Here is a 13,703-nt window from a genome sequence, read left to right on the forward strand (position 1 = left end):
CCCAGCACCCTGAGCACTGAGCACTGAGCACCCAGCACCCCGAGCACTGAGCACTGAGCACCCTGAGCACTGAGCACCCAGCACCCTGAGTACTGAGCACTGAAGCACCTGAGTACTGAGCACCAAGCACCCCGAGTACTGAGCACTGAGCAATCTGAGTACTGAGCACCCAGCACCCTGAGCACTGAGCACCCAGCACCCTGAGTACTGAGCACTGAGAACCCTGTGTACTGAGCACTGAGCACCCTGAGCACTGAGCACCCAGCACCTTGAGCGCTGAGCACTGAGCACCGAGCACCCCGAGCACTGAGCACCCAGCACCCTTAGTACTGAGCACCCAGCACCCTGAGCACTGAGCACACAGCCCCCTGAGCACTGAGCACCCAGCACCCCGAGCACTGAGCACCCAGCACCCTGAGTACTGAGCACCCAGCACCCTGAGCACTGAGCACCCAGCACCCTGAGTACTGAGCACCCAGCACCCTGAATACTGAGCAACCAGCACCCTGAGCACTGAGCACTGAGCACCCAGCACCCTGAGCACTGAGCACTGAGCACCCAGCACCCCGAGCACTGAGCACCCAGCACCCCGAGCACTGAGCACCCAGCACCCTGAGCACTGAGCACCCAGCACCCTGAGCACTGAGCACCCAGCACCCTGAGTACTGAGCACCCAGCACCCTGAGTACTGAGCACCCAGCACCCTGAGTACTGAGCACTCAGCACCCTGAGTAGTGAGCACCGAGCACCCCGAGCACTGAGCACCCAGCACCTTGAGCACTGAGCACCCTGAGGACTGAGCACCCAGCAACCTGAGCACTGAGCACCCATCACCCTGAGCACTGAGCACCCAGCACCCCGAGCACTGAGCACCCAGCACCCTGAGTACTGAGCACCCAGCACCCTGAGTACTGAGCACCCAGCACCCTGAGCACTGAGCACAAAGCACGCTGAGTACTGAGCACTGAGCACCCTGAGTACTGAGCACCGAGGACCCTGAGCACTGAGCACCCAGCACGCTGAGTACTGAGTACAGAGCACTCTGAGTACTGAGCACCGAGCACGCTGAGTACTGAGCACCCAGCACCCTGAGCACTGAGCAGCCACAACCCTCAGCACTGAGCACCCAGCACCCCGAGCACTGAGCACCCAGCACCCTGAGTACTGAGCACCCAGCACCCCGAGTACTGAGCACCGAGCACCCCGAGCACTGAGCACCCAGCACCCTGAGTACTGAGCACCCAGCACCCTGAGTACAGAGCACTGAGCACCCCGAGTACTGAGCACCCAGCAGCCCTAGCACTGAGGACCCAGCACCCTGAGTACTGAGAACAGATCACCCTGAGTACTGAGCACCCAGCATCCTGAGTACTGAGCCCCCAGCACCCTGAGTACTGAGCACCCAGCACCCTGAGCACTGAGCACCCAGCACCCCGAGAATGAGCACCCAGCACCCTGAGTACTGAGAACCGAGCACCCTGAGTACTGAGCACCCAGCACCCTGATTACTGAGTCCCCAGCACCCTGAGTACTGAGCACCCAGCACCCCGAGCACTGAGCACACAGCACCCCGAGAATGAGCACCCAGCACCCTGAGTACTGAGCACCCAGCACCCTGAGTACTGAGCACTAAACACCCAGAGCACTGAGCACCCAGCACAACGAGCACGGAGCACCCAGGACCCCGAGCACTGAGTACTGAGCACCCAGCACCCTGAGTACTGAGCACAGAGCTCCCCGAGCACTGAGCACCCTGAGTACTGAGCACCCAGCACCCCGATCACTGAGCCCCCAGCACCCTGAGTACTGAGCACCCAGCACCCCGAGCACTGAGCACCCAGCACCCCGAAAATGAGCACCCAGCACCCTGAGTACTGAGAACCGAGCACACTGTGTACTGAGCCCCCAGCACCCTGAGTACTGAGCACCAAGCACCCCGAGCACTGAGCACCCAGCACCCCGAGAATGAGCACCCAGCACACCAAGTACTGAGCACCGAGCACCCTGAGCACTGAGTACCCAGCACCCTGAGCACTGAGCACCCAGCACCCTGAGCACTGAGCACCCAGCACCCTGAGTACTGAGCACCCAGCACCCTGAGTACTGAGCACCCAGCACCCCGAGCTCTGAGCACCCAGCACCCTGAGTACTGAGCACCCAGCACCCTGAGCACTGAGCACCCAGCACCCTGAGCACTGAGCACCCAGCACCCTGAGTACTGAGAACTGAGCACCCAGCACCCCGAGCACTGAGCACCCAGCACCCCGAGCACTAAGCACCCAGCACCCTGAGTACTGAGCACCCAGCACCCTGAGTACTGAGCACTGAGCACCCAGCACCCCGAGCACTGAGCACCCAGCACCCTGAGTACTGAGCACTGAGCACCCAGCACCCCGAGCACTGAGCACCCAGCACGCTGAGCACTGAGCACCCAGCACCCTGAGTACTGAGCACCGAGCACCCTGAGTACTGAGCACCCAGCACCCTGAGTACTGAGCACCCAGCACCCTGAGTACAGAGCACCCAGCACCCTGAGCACTGAGCACCCAGCACCCTGAGTACTGAGCACTGAGCACCCCGAGTACTGAGCACCGAGCACCCCGAGCACTGAGCACCCAGCACCCCGAGCACCGAGCACCCTGAGTACTGAGCACCCAGCACCCTGAGCACTGAGCACCCAGCACCCTGAGCACTGAGCACCCAGCACCCTGAGCACTGAGCACCCAGCACCCTGAGTACTGAGCACCGAGCACCCTAAGTACTGAGCACCCAGCACCCTGAGTACTGAGCACCCAGCACCTTGAGAACTGAGCACCGAGCACCCCGAGCACTGAGCAACCAGCACCCTGAGTACTGAGCACCCAGCACCTTGAGAACTGAGCACCGAGCACCCCGAGCACTGAGCACCCAGCACCCGGAGTACTGAGCACCCAGCACCCTGAGTAATAAGCACCAAGCACCCTGAGTACTGAGCACCCAGCACCCTGAGCACTGAACACCCAGCACCCTGAGTACTGAGCACCCCGAGCACTGAGCACCCAGCACCCTGAGTACTGAGCACCGAGCACACCAAGCACTGAGCACCCAGCACCCCGAGCACTGAGCACCCAGCACCCCGAGCACTGAGCACCCAGCACCCTGAGTACTGAGCACCCAGCACTCTGAGTACTGAGCACCCAGCACCCCGCGCACTGAGCACCCAGCACCCTGACCACTGAGCACCCAGCACCCTGAGCACTGAGCACCCAGCACCCCAAGCACTGAGCACCCAGCACCCTGAGTACTGAGCACTGAGCACCCAGCACCCCAAGCACTGAGCACCCAGCACCCTGAGTACTGAGCACTGAGCACCCAGCACCCCGAGCACTGAGCACCGAGCAACCTGAGTACTGAGCACCCAGCACCCGAGTACTGAGCACCCAGCACCCTGAGTACTGAGCACCCAGCTCCCTGAGTACTGAGCACCCAGCACCCCGAGTACTTTGAACCCAGCACCCTGAGTACTGAGCACCCAGCACCCAGAGCACTGAGCACCCAGCACACCGAGCACTGAGGACCCAGCACCCTGAGCACTGAGCACCCAGCACCCTGAGTACTGAGCACCGAGCACCCTGAGTACTGAGCACACAGCACACTGAGTACTGAGCACCCAGCACCCTGAGCACTGATCACCCAGCACCCTGAGTACTGAGCACCGAGTACCCTGAGTACTGAGCACCCAGCACCCCGAGCACTGAACACCCAGCACCCTGAGTACTGACACTGAGCACCCAGCACCCCGAGCACTGAGCACCCAGCACCCTGTGTACTGACCACTGAGTACCCAGTACCCCGAGCACTGAGACCCAGCACCCTGAGCACTGAGCACCCAGCACCCCGAGTACTGAGCACCCAGCACCCTGAGTACTGAGCACCCAGCACCCAGAGCACTGAGCACCCAGCACCCCGAGCACTGAGGACCCAGCACCCTGAGCACTGAGCACCCAGCATCCTGAGTACTGAGCACCGAGCACCCTGAGTACTGAGCACCCAGCACACTGAGTACTGAGCACCCAGCACCCTGAGCACTGATCACCCAGCACCCTGAGTACTGAGCACCGAGTACCCTGAGTACTGAGCACCCAGCACCCCGAGCACTGAACACCCAGCACCCTGAGTACTGAGCACTGAGCACCCAGCACCGCGAGCACTGAGCACCCTGCACCCTGTGTACTGACCACTGAGTACCCAGTACCCCGAGCACTGAGACCCAGCACCCTGAGCACTGAGCACCCAGCAACCCGAGTACTGAGCACGCAGCACCCCGATCACTGAGCACCCAGCACCCTGAGCGCTGAGCACCCAGCACCCTGAGTACTGAGCACCCAGCTCCCGAGTACTGAGCACCCAGCACCCCGAGCACTATGCACACAGCAACCTGAGCACTGAGCACCGAGCACCCTGAGTACTGAGCACCCAGCACCCTGAGCACAGAGCACCCAGCACCCTGAGCACTGAGCACCCAGCACCCTGAGCACTGAGCACCCAGCACACTGAGTACTGAGCACCCAGCACCCTGAGTACTGAACACCCAGCACCCCGAGCACTGATCACCCAGCACCCTGAGCACTGAGCACCGAGCACCCTGAGTACTGAGCACCCAGCACCCTGAGTACTGAGCACCCAGCACCCTGAGCACTGAGCACCCAGCACCCTGAGCACTGAGCACCCAGCACCCTGAGTACTGAGCACCCAGCACCCTGAGTACTGAACACCCAGCACCCTGAGCACTGTGCACTGAGCACCCAGCACCCTGAGCACGGAGCACTGAGCACCCAGCACCCTGAGCACTGAGCACACAGCACCCCGAGCACTGAGCACCCAGCACCCTGAGCATCCAGCACCCTGAGCACTGAGCACCCAGAGCACTGACCACTGAGCACCCAGCACCCTGAGTACTGAGCACCCAACACTCTGAGCACTGAGCACCCAGCACGCTGAGTACTGAGCACTGAGCACCCAGCACCCTGAGTACTGAGCACCCAGCACCCCGAGCACTGAGCAACCAGCACCCTGTGTACTGAGCACCGAGCACCCCGAGCACTGAGCACCCAGCACCCTGAGTACTGAGCACCCAGCACCCCGAGAATGAGCACCCAGCACCCCGAGCACTGAGCACCCAGCACCCTGAGCACTGAGAACCCATCACCCTGAGTACTGAGCACCCAGCACCCCGAGCACTGAGCAACCAGCACCCTGAGTACTGAGCACCCTGAGTACTGAGCACCCAGCACCCTGAGTACTGAGCACCCTGCACCCCGAGCACTGAGCTCCCTGAGTACTGAGCACCCAGCACCCTGAGTACTGAGCACACCGCAACCTGAGTACTGAGCACTGAGCACCCAGAGAACTGAGCACCCAGCACCCCGAGGACTGAGCACCCAGCACCCTGTGCACTGAGCACTGAGCATCCAGCACCCCGAGCACTGAGCACCCTGAGCTCTTAGCACCCTGAGTACTGAGCACCCAGCACCCTGAGTACTGAGCACCCAGCACCCTGAGCACTGAGCACCCAGCACCCTGAGTACTGAGCACTGAGCACCCAGCACCCTGAGCACTGAGCACCCAGCACCCCGAGCACTGAGCACCCAGCACCCTGAGCACTGAGCACCCAGCACCCTGAGTACTGAGCACCGTGAACCCCGAGAACTGAGCACCCAGCACCCCGAGCACTGAGCACTGAGCACCCTGTGCACTGAGCACCCAGCACACCGAGTACTGAGCACTGAGCACCCTGAGTACTGAGCACCCAGCACCCCGAGTACTGAGCACTGAGCACCATGAGTACTGAGCACCCAGCACCCTGAGCACTGAGCACTGAGAACCCTGAGTACTGAGCACCGAGCACCCCGAGCACTGAGCACCCAGCACCCTGAGTACTGAGCACCGAGCTCCCTGAGCACTGAGCACCCTGAGTACTGAGCACCCAGCACCCTGTGTACTGAGCACAGAGCACCCCGAGCACAGAGCACCCAGCACCCTGAGTACTGAGCAACCAGCACCCCGAGAACGAGCACCCTTAGCACTGAGTACCCAGCACCATGTGTACTGAGCACCGAGCACCCTGAGCACTGAGCACCCAGCACCCTGAGTACTGAGCACCCAGCACCCTGAGTACTGAGCACCCAGCAACCTGAGCACTGAGCACCCAGCAACCTGAGTACTGAGCACCCAGCACTCTGAGAACTGAGCACCCAGCACCCCGAGCACTGAGCACCCAGCACCCCGAGCACTGAGCACTGAGCACCCTGAGCACTGAGCACAAAGCTCCCCGAGCACTAAGCACCCTGAGTACTGAGCACCCAGCACCCTGAGTACTGAGCACCCAGCACCCTGAGGTCTGAGCACCCAGCACCCTGAGTACTGAGCACCGAGCACCCTGAGCACTGAGCACCCAGCACCCCGAGCACTGAGCACCCAGCACCCTGAGTACTGAGCACCGAGCACCCCGAGAATGAGCACCCCAGCACCATGAGTACTGAGCACCGAGCACCCTGAGCACTGAGCACCCAGCACCCTGAGTACTGAGCAGCAAGCACCCTGAGTACTGAGCACCCAGCACCCTGAGTACTGAGCACCCAGCACCCTGAGCACCCAGCACCCTGAGTACTGAGCACCCAGCACTCCGAGCACTGAGCACCCAGCACCCCGAGCACTGAGCACCCAGCACCCCGAGCACTGAGCACTGAGCACCCTGAGCACTGAGCACCCAGCACCACGAGTACTGAGCACTGAGCACCCTGAGTACTGAGCACCCAGCACCCTGAGCACTGAGCACCCAGCACCCTGAGTACTGAGCACCGAGCACCCTGAGTACTGAGCACCCAGCACCCTGAGCACTGAGCACCCAGCACCCTGAGTACTGAGCACCCAGCACCCTGAGCACTGAGCACCCAGCACCCTGAGTACTAAGCACCGAGAACCCTGAGTACTGAGCACTCAGCACCCTGAGCACTGAACACACAGTACCCTGAGTACTGAGCACCTCAAACACTGAGCACCCAGCACCCTGAGTACTGAGCACCGAGCACCCCGAGCACTGAGCACCCAGCACAGCGAGCACTGAGCACCCAGCACCCCGAGCACAGAGCACCCAGCACCCTGAGTACTGAGCACCCAGCACCCTGAGTACTGAGCACCCAGCACCCTGAGCACTGAGTACCCAGCCCCCTGAGCACTGAGCACCCAGCACCCTGAGCACTGAGCACTCAGCACCATGAGCACTGAGCACCCAGCACCCTGAGTACTGAGCACTGAGCACCCAGCACCCCGAGCACTGAGCACCCAGCACCCTGAGTACTGAGCACTGAGCACCCAGCACCCCGAGCACTGAGCACCCAGCACCCTGAGCACTGAGCACCCAGCAGCCGAGTACTGAGGACCCAGCACCCTGATTACTGAGTACCCAGCACCCTGAGTACTGATCACCCAGCACCCCGAGTACTGAGCACCAAGCACCCTGAGTACTGAACACCCAGCACCCTGAGCACTGAGCACTGAGCACCCTGAGCACTGAGTACTGAGCACCGAGCACCCCGAGCACTGAGCACCAAGCACCCGGAGTACTGAGCACCAAGCACCCTGAGTACTAAGCACCGAGCACCCTGAGTACTGAGCACCCAGCACCCTGAGCACTGAACACACAGCACCCTGAGTACTGAGCACCTCGAGCACTGAGCACCCAGCGCCCTGAGTACTGAGCACCGAGCACCCCGAGCACTGAGCACCCAGCACCCCAAGCACTGAGCACCCAGCACCCCGAGCTCTGAGCACCCAGCACCCTGAGTACTGAGCACCCAGCACCCTGAGTACTGAGCACCCAGCACCCTGAGCACTGAGCACCCAGCACCATGAGCACTGAGCACACAGCACCCTGAGTACTGAGAACTGAGCACCCAGCACCCCGAGCACTGAGCACCCAGCACCCCGAGCACTGAGCACCCAGCACCCTGAGTACTGAGCACCCAGCACCCTGAGTACTGAGCAACCAGCCTACTGAGCACCGAGCACCCCGAGCACTGAGCACCATGAGTACTGAGCACCGAGCACCCCGAGCACTGAGCACCCAGCACCCTGACTACTGAGCACCCAGCACCCTGAGTACTGAGCACCCAGCACCCTGAGCACTGAGCACCCAGCACCAAGAGTACTGAGCACCCAGCACTCCGAGCACTGAGCACCCAGCACCCCGAGCACTGAGCACCCAGCACCCCGAGCACTGAGCACCCAGCACCCCGAGTACTGAGCACTGAGCACCCTGAGTACTGAGCACCCAGCACCCCGAGTACTGAGCACTGAGCACCCTGAGAACTGAGCACCCAGCACCCTGAGCACTGAGCAATGAGAACCCTGAGTACTGTGCAGCGAGCACCCCGGGCACTGAGCACCCAGCACCCCGAGCACTGAGCACCCATCACCCTGAGTACTGAGCACTGAGCACCCAGCACCCCGAGCACTGAGCACCCATCACCCTGTGTACTGAGCACTGAGTACCCAGTACCCTGAGCACTGAGACCCAGCACCCTGAGCACTGAGCACCCTGCACCCCGAGTACTGAGCACCCAGCACCCCGAGCACTGAGCACCCAGCACCCCGAGCACTGAGCACCCAGCACCCTGAGCACTGAGCACCCAGCACCCTGAGTACTGAGCACCCAGCACCCCGAGCACTGAGCACCCAGCACCCTGAGTACTGAGCACCGAGCACACTGAGCACTGAGTACCAAGCACCCCGAGCACTGAGCACCCAGCACTCTGAGTACTGATAACCGAGCTCCCCGAGCACTGAGCACCCAGCACCCTGAGCATTGAGCACCCTGAGTACTGAGCACCCAGCACCCTGAGTACTGAGCACCCAGCACCCCGAGCACTGAGCACGGAGCACCCCGAGGACTGAGCACCCAGCACCCTGAGCACTGAGCACCGAGCACCCCGAGCACTGTGCACCCAGCACCCTGAGTATTGATCACCCAGCACCCCAAGCACTGAGCACCCAGCACCCCGAGCACTGAGCACCCAGCACCCTGAGCAATGAGCACCCTGAGTACTGAGAACCCAGCACCCTGAGCACTGAGCACACAGCACCCTGAGTACTGAGCACCCGGCACCCTGAGCACTGAGCACCCAGCACCCTGAGTACTGAGCATTGAGCACCCTGAGTACTGAGCACCCAGCACACTGAGCACTGAGCACCAAGCACCCCGAGCACTGAGCACCCAGCACCCTGAGTACTGAGCACCGAGCACCCCGAGCACTGAGCACCCAGCACCCTGAGTACTGAGCACCGAGCACCCCGAGCACTGAGCACCCAGCACCCTGAGTACTGAGCTCCGATCACCCCGAACACTGAGCACCCAGCACCCTGAGTACTGAGCATCCAGCACCCTGGGCAATTAGCACCCAGCACCGTGAGTACTGAACACCCAGCACCCTGAGCACTGAGCACCCAGCACCCCGAGCACTGAGCACCGAGCACTCTGAGTACTGAGAACCGAGCACCCCGAGCACTGAGCACCCAGCACCCTGAGCACTGAGCACCCTGAGTACTGAGCAACCAGCACCCTGAGTAGTGAGCACCCAGCACCCCGAGCACTGACCACGGAGCACCCCGAGGACTGAGCACCCAGCACCCTGAGTATTGAGCACCCAGCACCCCAAGCACTGAGCACCCAGCACCCCGAGCACTGTGCACCCAGCACCCCGAGAATGAGCACACAGCACCCTGAGTACTGAGCACCGAGCACCCTGAGCACTGAGCACCCAGCACCCTGAGTAATGAGCACCCAGCACCCTGAGTACTGAGCACTCAGCACCCTGAGTACTGAGCACCGAGCACCCTGAGCACTGAGCACCCAGCACCCTGAGTACTGAGCACCGAGCACCCTGAGCACTGAGCACCCAGCACCCTTTGTACTGAGCACCGAGCACCCCGAACACTGAGCACAGAGCACCCTGAGTACTGAGCACCCAGCACCCCGAGCACTGAGCACCCAGCACCCTGAGCACTGAGCACCCAGCACCTTGAGTACTGAGCACTCCGCACCCCGAGTACTGAGCACCCTGAGTACTGAGCACCCAGCACCCTGAGTATTGAGCACCCTGGACCCCGAGCACTGAGCTCCCTGAGTACTGAGCACCCAGCACCCTGAGTACTGAGCACCCAGCACCCTGAGGACTGAGCACTGAGCACCCAGAGAACTGAGCACCCAGCACCCCGAGGACTGAGTACCCAGCACCCTGAGCACTGAGCACTGAGCACCCAGCACCCTGTGCACTGAGCACTGAGCACCCAGCACCCTGAGCACTGAGCACTGAGCACCGTGAGTACTGAGCACCCAGCACCCTGAGCACTGAGCACCCAGCACCTTGAGTACTGAGCACTGAGCACCCTGAGAACTGAGCACCCAGCACCCTGAGTACTGAGCACAAAGCTCCCCGAGCACTAAGCACCCTGAGTACTGAGCACCCAGCACCCTGAGTACTGAGCACCCAGCACCCTGAGCACTGAGCACCCAGCACCCTGAGTACTGAGCACCAAGCATGCCGAGCACTGAGCACCCAGCACAACGAGCACTGAGCACCCTGCACACTGAGTACTGAGCACCCAGCACCCCGAGAATGAGCACCCAGCACCATGAGTACTGAGCACCGAGGACCCTGAGCACTGAGCACCCAGCATCCTGAGTACTGAGCACCAAGCACCCTGAGTACTGAGCACCCAGCACCCTGAGTACTGAGAACCCAGTACCCTGAGCACCCAGCACCCTGAGTACTGAGCACCCAGCACTCCGAGCACTGAGCACCCAGCACCCCGAGCACTGAGCACCCAGCACCCCGAGCACTGAGCACTGAGCACCCTGAGCACTGAGCACCCAGCACCCCGAGTACTGAGCACTGAGCACCCTGAGTACTGAGCACCCAGCACACTGAGCACTTTGCACCCAGCACCCTGAGTACTGAGCCCCGAGCACCCTGAGTACTGAGCACCCAGCATCCTGAGCACTGAGCACACAGCACCCTGAATACTGAGCACCCGGCAACCTGAGCATTGAGCACCCAGCACCCTGAGTACTGAGCACCGAGCACCCTGAGTACTGAGCACCCAGCACCTTGAGTACTGAGCACCCAGCGTACTGAGCACCGAGCACCCAGCACCCTGAGTACTGAGCACCCAGCACCCTTAGCACTGAGCACCCAGCACCCTGAGTACTGAGCACTGAGCACCCTGAGTACTGAGCACCCAGCACCCTGAGCACTGAACACACAGCACCCTGAGTACTGAGCACCCCGAGTACTGAGCACCCAGCACCCTGAGTACTGAGTACCCAGCACCCTGAGTACTGAGCACCGAGCACCCCGAGCACTGAGCACCGAGTACCCCGAGCACTGAGCACCCAGCACCCCGAGCACCGAGCACCCTGAGTACTGAGCACCCAGCACACTGAGCACTGAGCACCCAGCACCCTGAGCACTGAGCACCCAGCACCCTGAGCACTGAGCACCCATCACCCTGAGTACTGAGCACCGAGCACCCCGAGCACTGAGCACCCAGCACCCTGAGCACTGACAACCCTTAGTACTGAGCACTGAGCACCCTGAGTACTGAGCACTGAGCACCCTGAGTACTGAGGACCCAGCACCCTGAGTACTGAGCACCCAGCACCCTGAGCAATGATCACCCTGAATACTGAGCACCCAGCACCTTGAGCACTGTGCACCGAGCACCCCAAGCACTGAGCACGCAGCACCCGGAGTACTGAGCACCCAGCACCCTGAGTACTAAGCACCGAGCACCCTGAGTACTGAGCACCTAGCACCCTGAGCACTGAACACACAGCACCCTGAGTACTGAGCACCCCGAGCACTGAGCACCCAGCACCCTGAGTGCTGAGTACCCAGCACCCTGAGTACTGAGCACCGAGCACCCCGAGCACTGAGCACCCAGCACCCCAAGCACTGAGCACCCAGCAACCCGAGCACTGAGCACCCAGCACCCCGATCACTGAGCACCATGCACCCTGAGCACTGAGCACCCAGCACCCTGAGCACTGAGCACCCAGCAAACTGAGTACTGAGCACCCAGCACGCTGAGTACTGAGCACCCAGCACCCCGAGCACTGAGCACCCAGTACCCTGAGTACTGAGCACTGAGCACATAGCACCCCGAGCACTGAGCACCCAGCACCCTGTGTACTGAGCACTGAGCACCCTGAGTACTAAGCACCCAGCACCCTGAGTACTGAGCACCCAGGACCCTGAGCACTGAGCACCGAGCACCCCGAGCACTGAGCACCCAGCACCCTGAGCACTCAGCACCCAGCACCCCGAGCACTGAGCACCCAGCACCCTGAGCACTGAGCACCCAGCACCATGAGTACGGAGCACCCCGAGGACTGAGCACCCAGCACCCTGAGCACTCAGCACCCAGCACCCCGAGCACTGAGCACCCAGCACCCTGAGCACTGAGCACCCAGCACCATGAGTACGGAGCACCCCGAGCACTGAGCACCCAGCACCCTGAGCACTCAGCACCCAGCACCCCGAGCACTGAGCACCCAGCACCCTGAGCACTGAGCACCCAGCACCATGAGTACGGAGCACCCCGAGGACTGAGCACCCAGCACCCTGAGTACTGAGCACCCAGCACCCTGAGCACTGAGCACTGAGCACCCAGCACCTTGAGCACTGAGCACTGACCACCCAGCACCCCGAGCACTGAGCACCCAGCACCCCGAGCACTGAGCACCCAGCGCCCTGAGCACTGAGCACCCAGCACACTGAGTACTGAACACCCAGCACCCTGAGCACTGAGCACTGAGCACCCTGAGCACTGAGTACTGAACACTGAGCACCCTGAGCACTGAGCACCCAGCACCCCGAGTACTGGGCACCCAGCACCCCGAGCACTGAGCACCCAGTGCCCCGAGCACTGAGCACCCAGCACCCTGAGAACTGAGCACCCAGCACCCTGAGTACTGAGCACCCAGCACCCTGAGTACTGAGCACCCAGCACCCTGAGCACTGAGCACCCAGCACCTTGAGCACTGAGCACTGACCACCAAGCACCCCGAGCACTGAGCACCCAGCACCCCGAGCCCTGAGCACCCAGCGCCCTGAGCACTGAGCACCCAGCACACTGAGCACTGAGCACCCAGCCCCCTGAGTACTGAGCACCCAGCACCATGAGTACGGGCACCCAGCACCCTGAGTACTGAGCACCGAGCACCCCGAGCACTGAGCACCCAGCACCCTGAGCACTGACAACCCTTAGTACTGAGCACTGAGCACCCTGAGTACTGAGCACTGAGCACCCTGAGTACTGAGGACCCAGCACCCTGAGTACTGAGCACCCAGCACCCTGAGCAATGATCACCCTGAATACTGAGCACCCAGCACCTTGAGCACTGTGCACCGAGCACCCCAAGCACTGAGCACGCAGCACCCTGAGTACTAAGCACAGAGCACCCTGAGTACTGAGCACCTAGCACCCTGAGCACTGAACACACAGCACCCTGAGTACTGAGCACCCCGAGCACTGAGCACCCAGCACCCTGAGTGCTGAGTACCCAGCAACCTGAGTACTGAGCACCGAGCACCCCGAGCACTGAGCACCAAGCACCCCAAGCACTGAGCACCCAGCAACCCGAGCACTGAGCACCCAGCACC

Source organism: Microtus oregoni, unplaced genomic scaffold (assembly GCF_018167655.1).
Source record: "Microtus oregoni isolate MIOR12 unplaced genomic scaffold, Mior012 000066F_ref0000041, whole genome shotgun sequence".
NCBI classification, from domain to species: Eukaryota; Metazoa; Chordata; class Mammalia; order Rodentia; family Cricetidae; genus Microtus; species Microtus oregoni.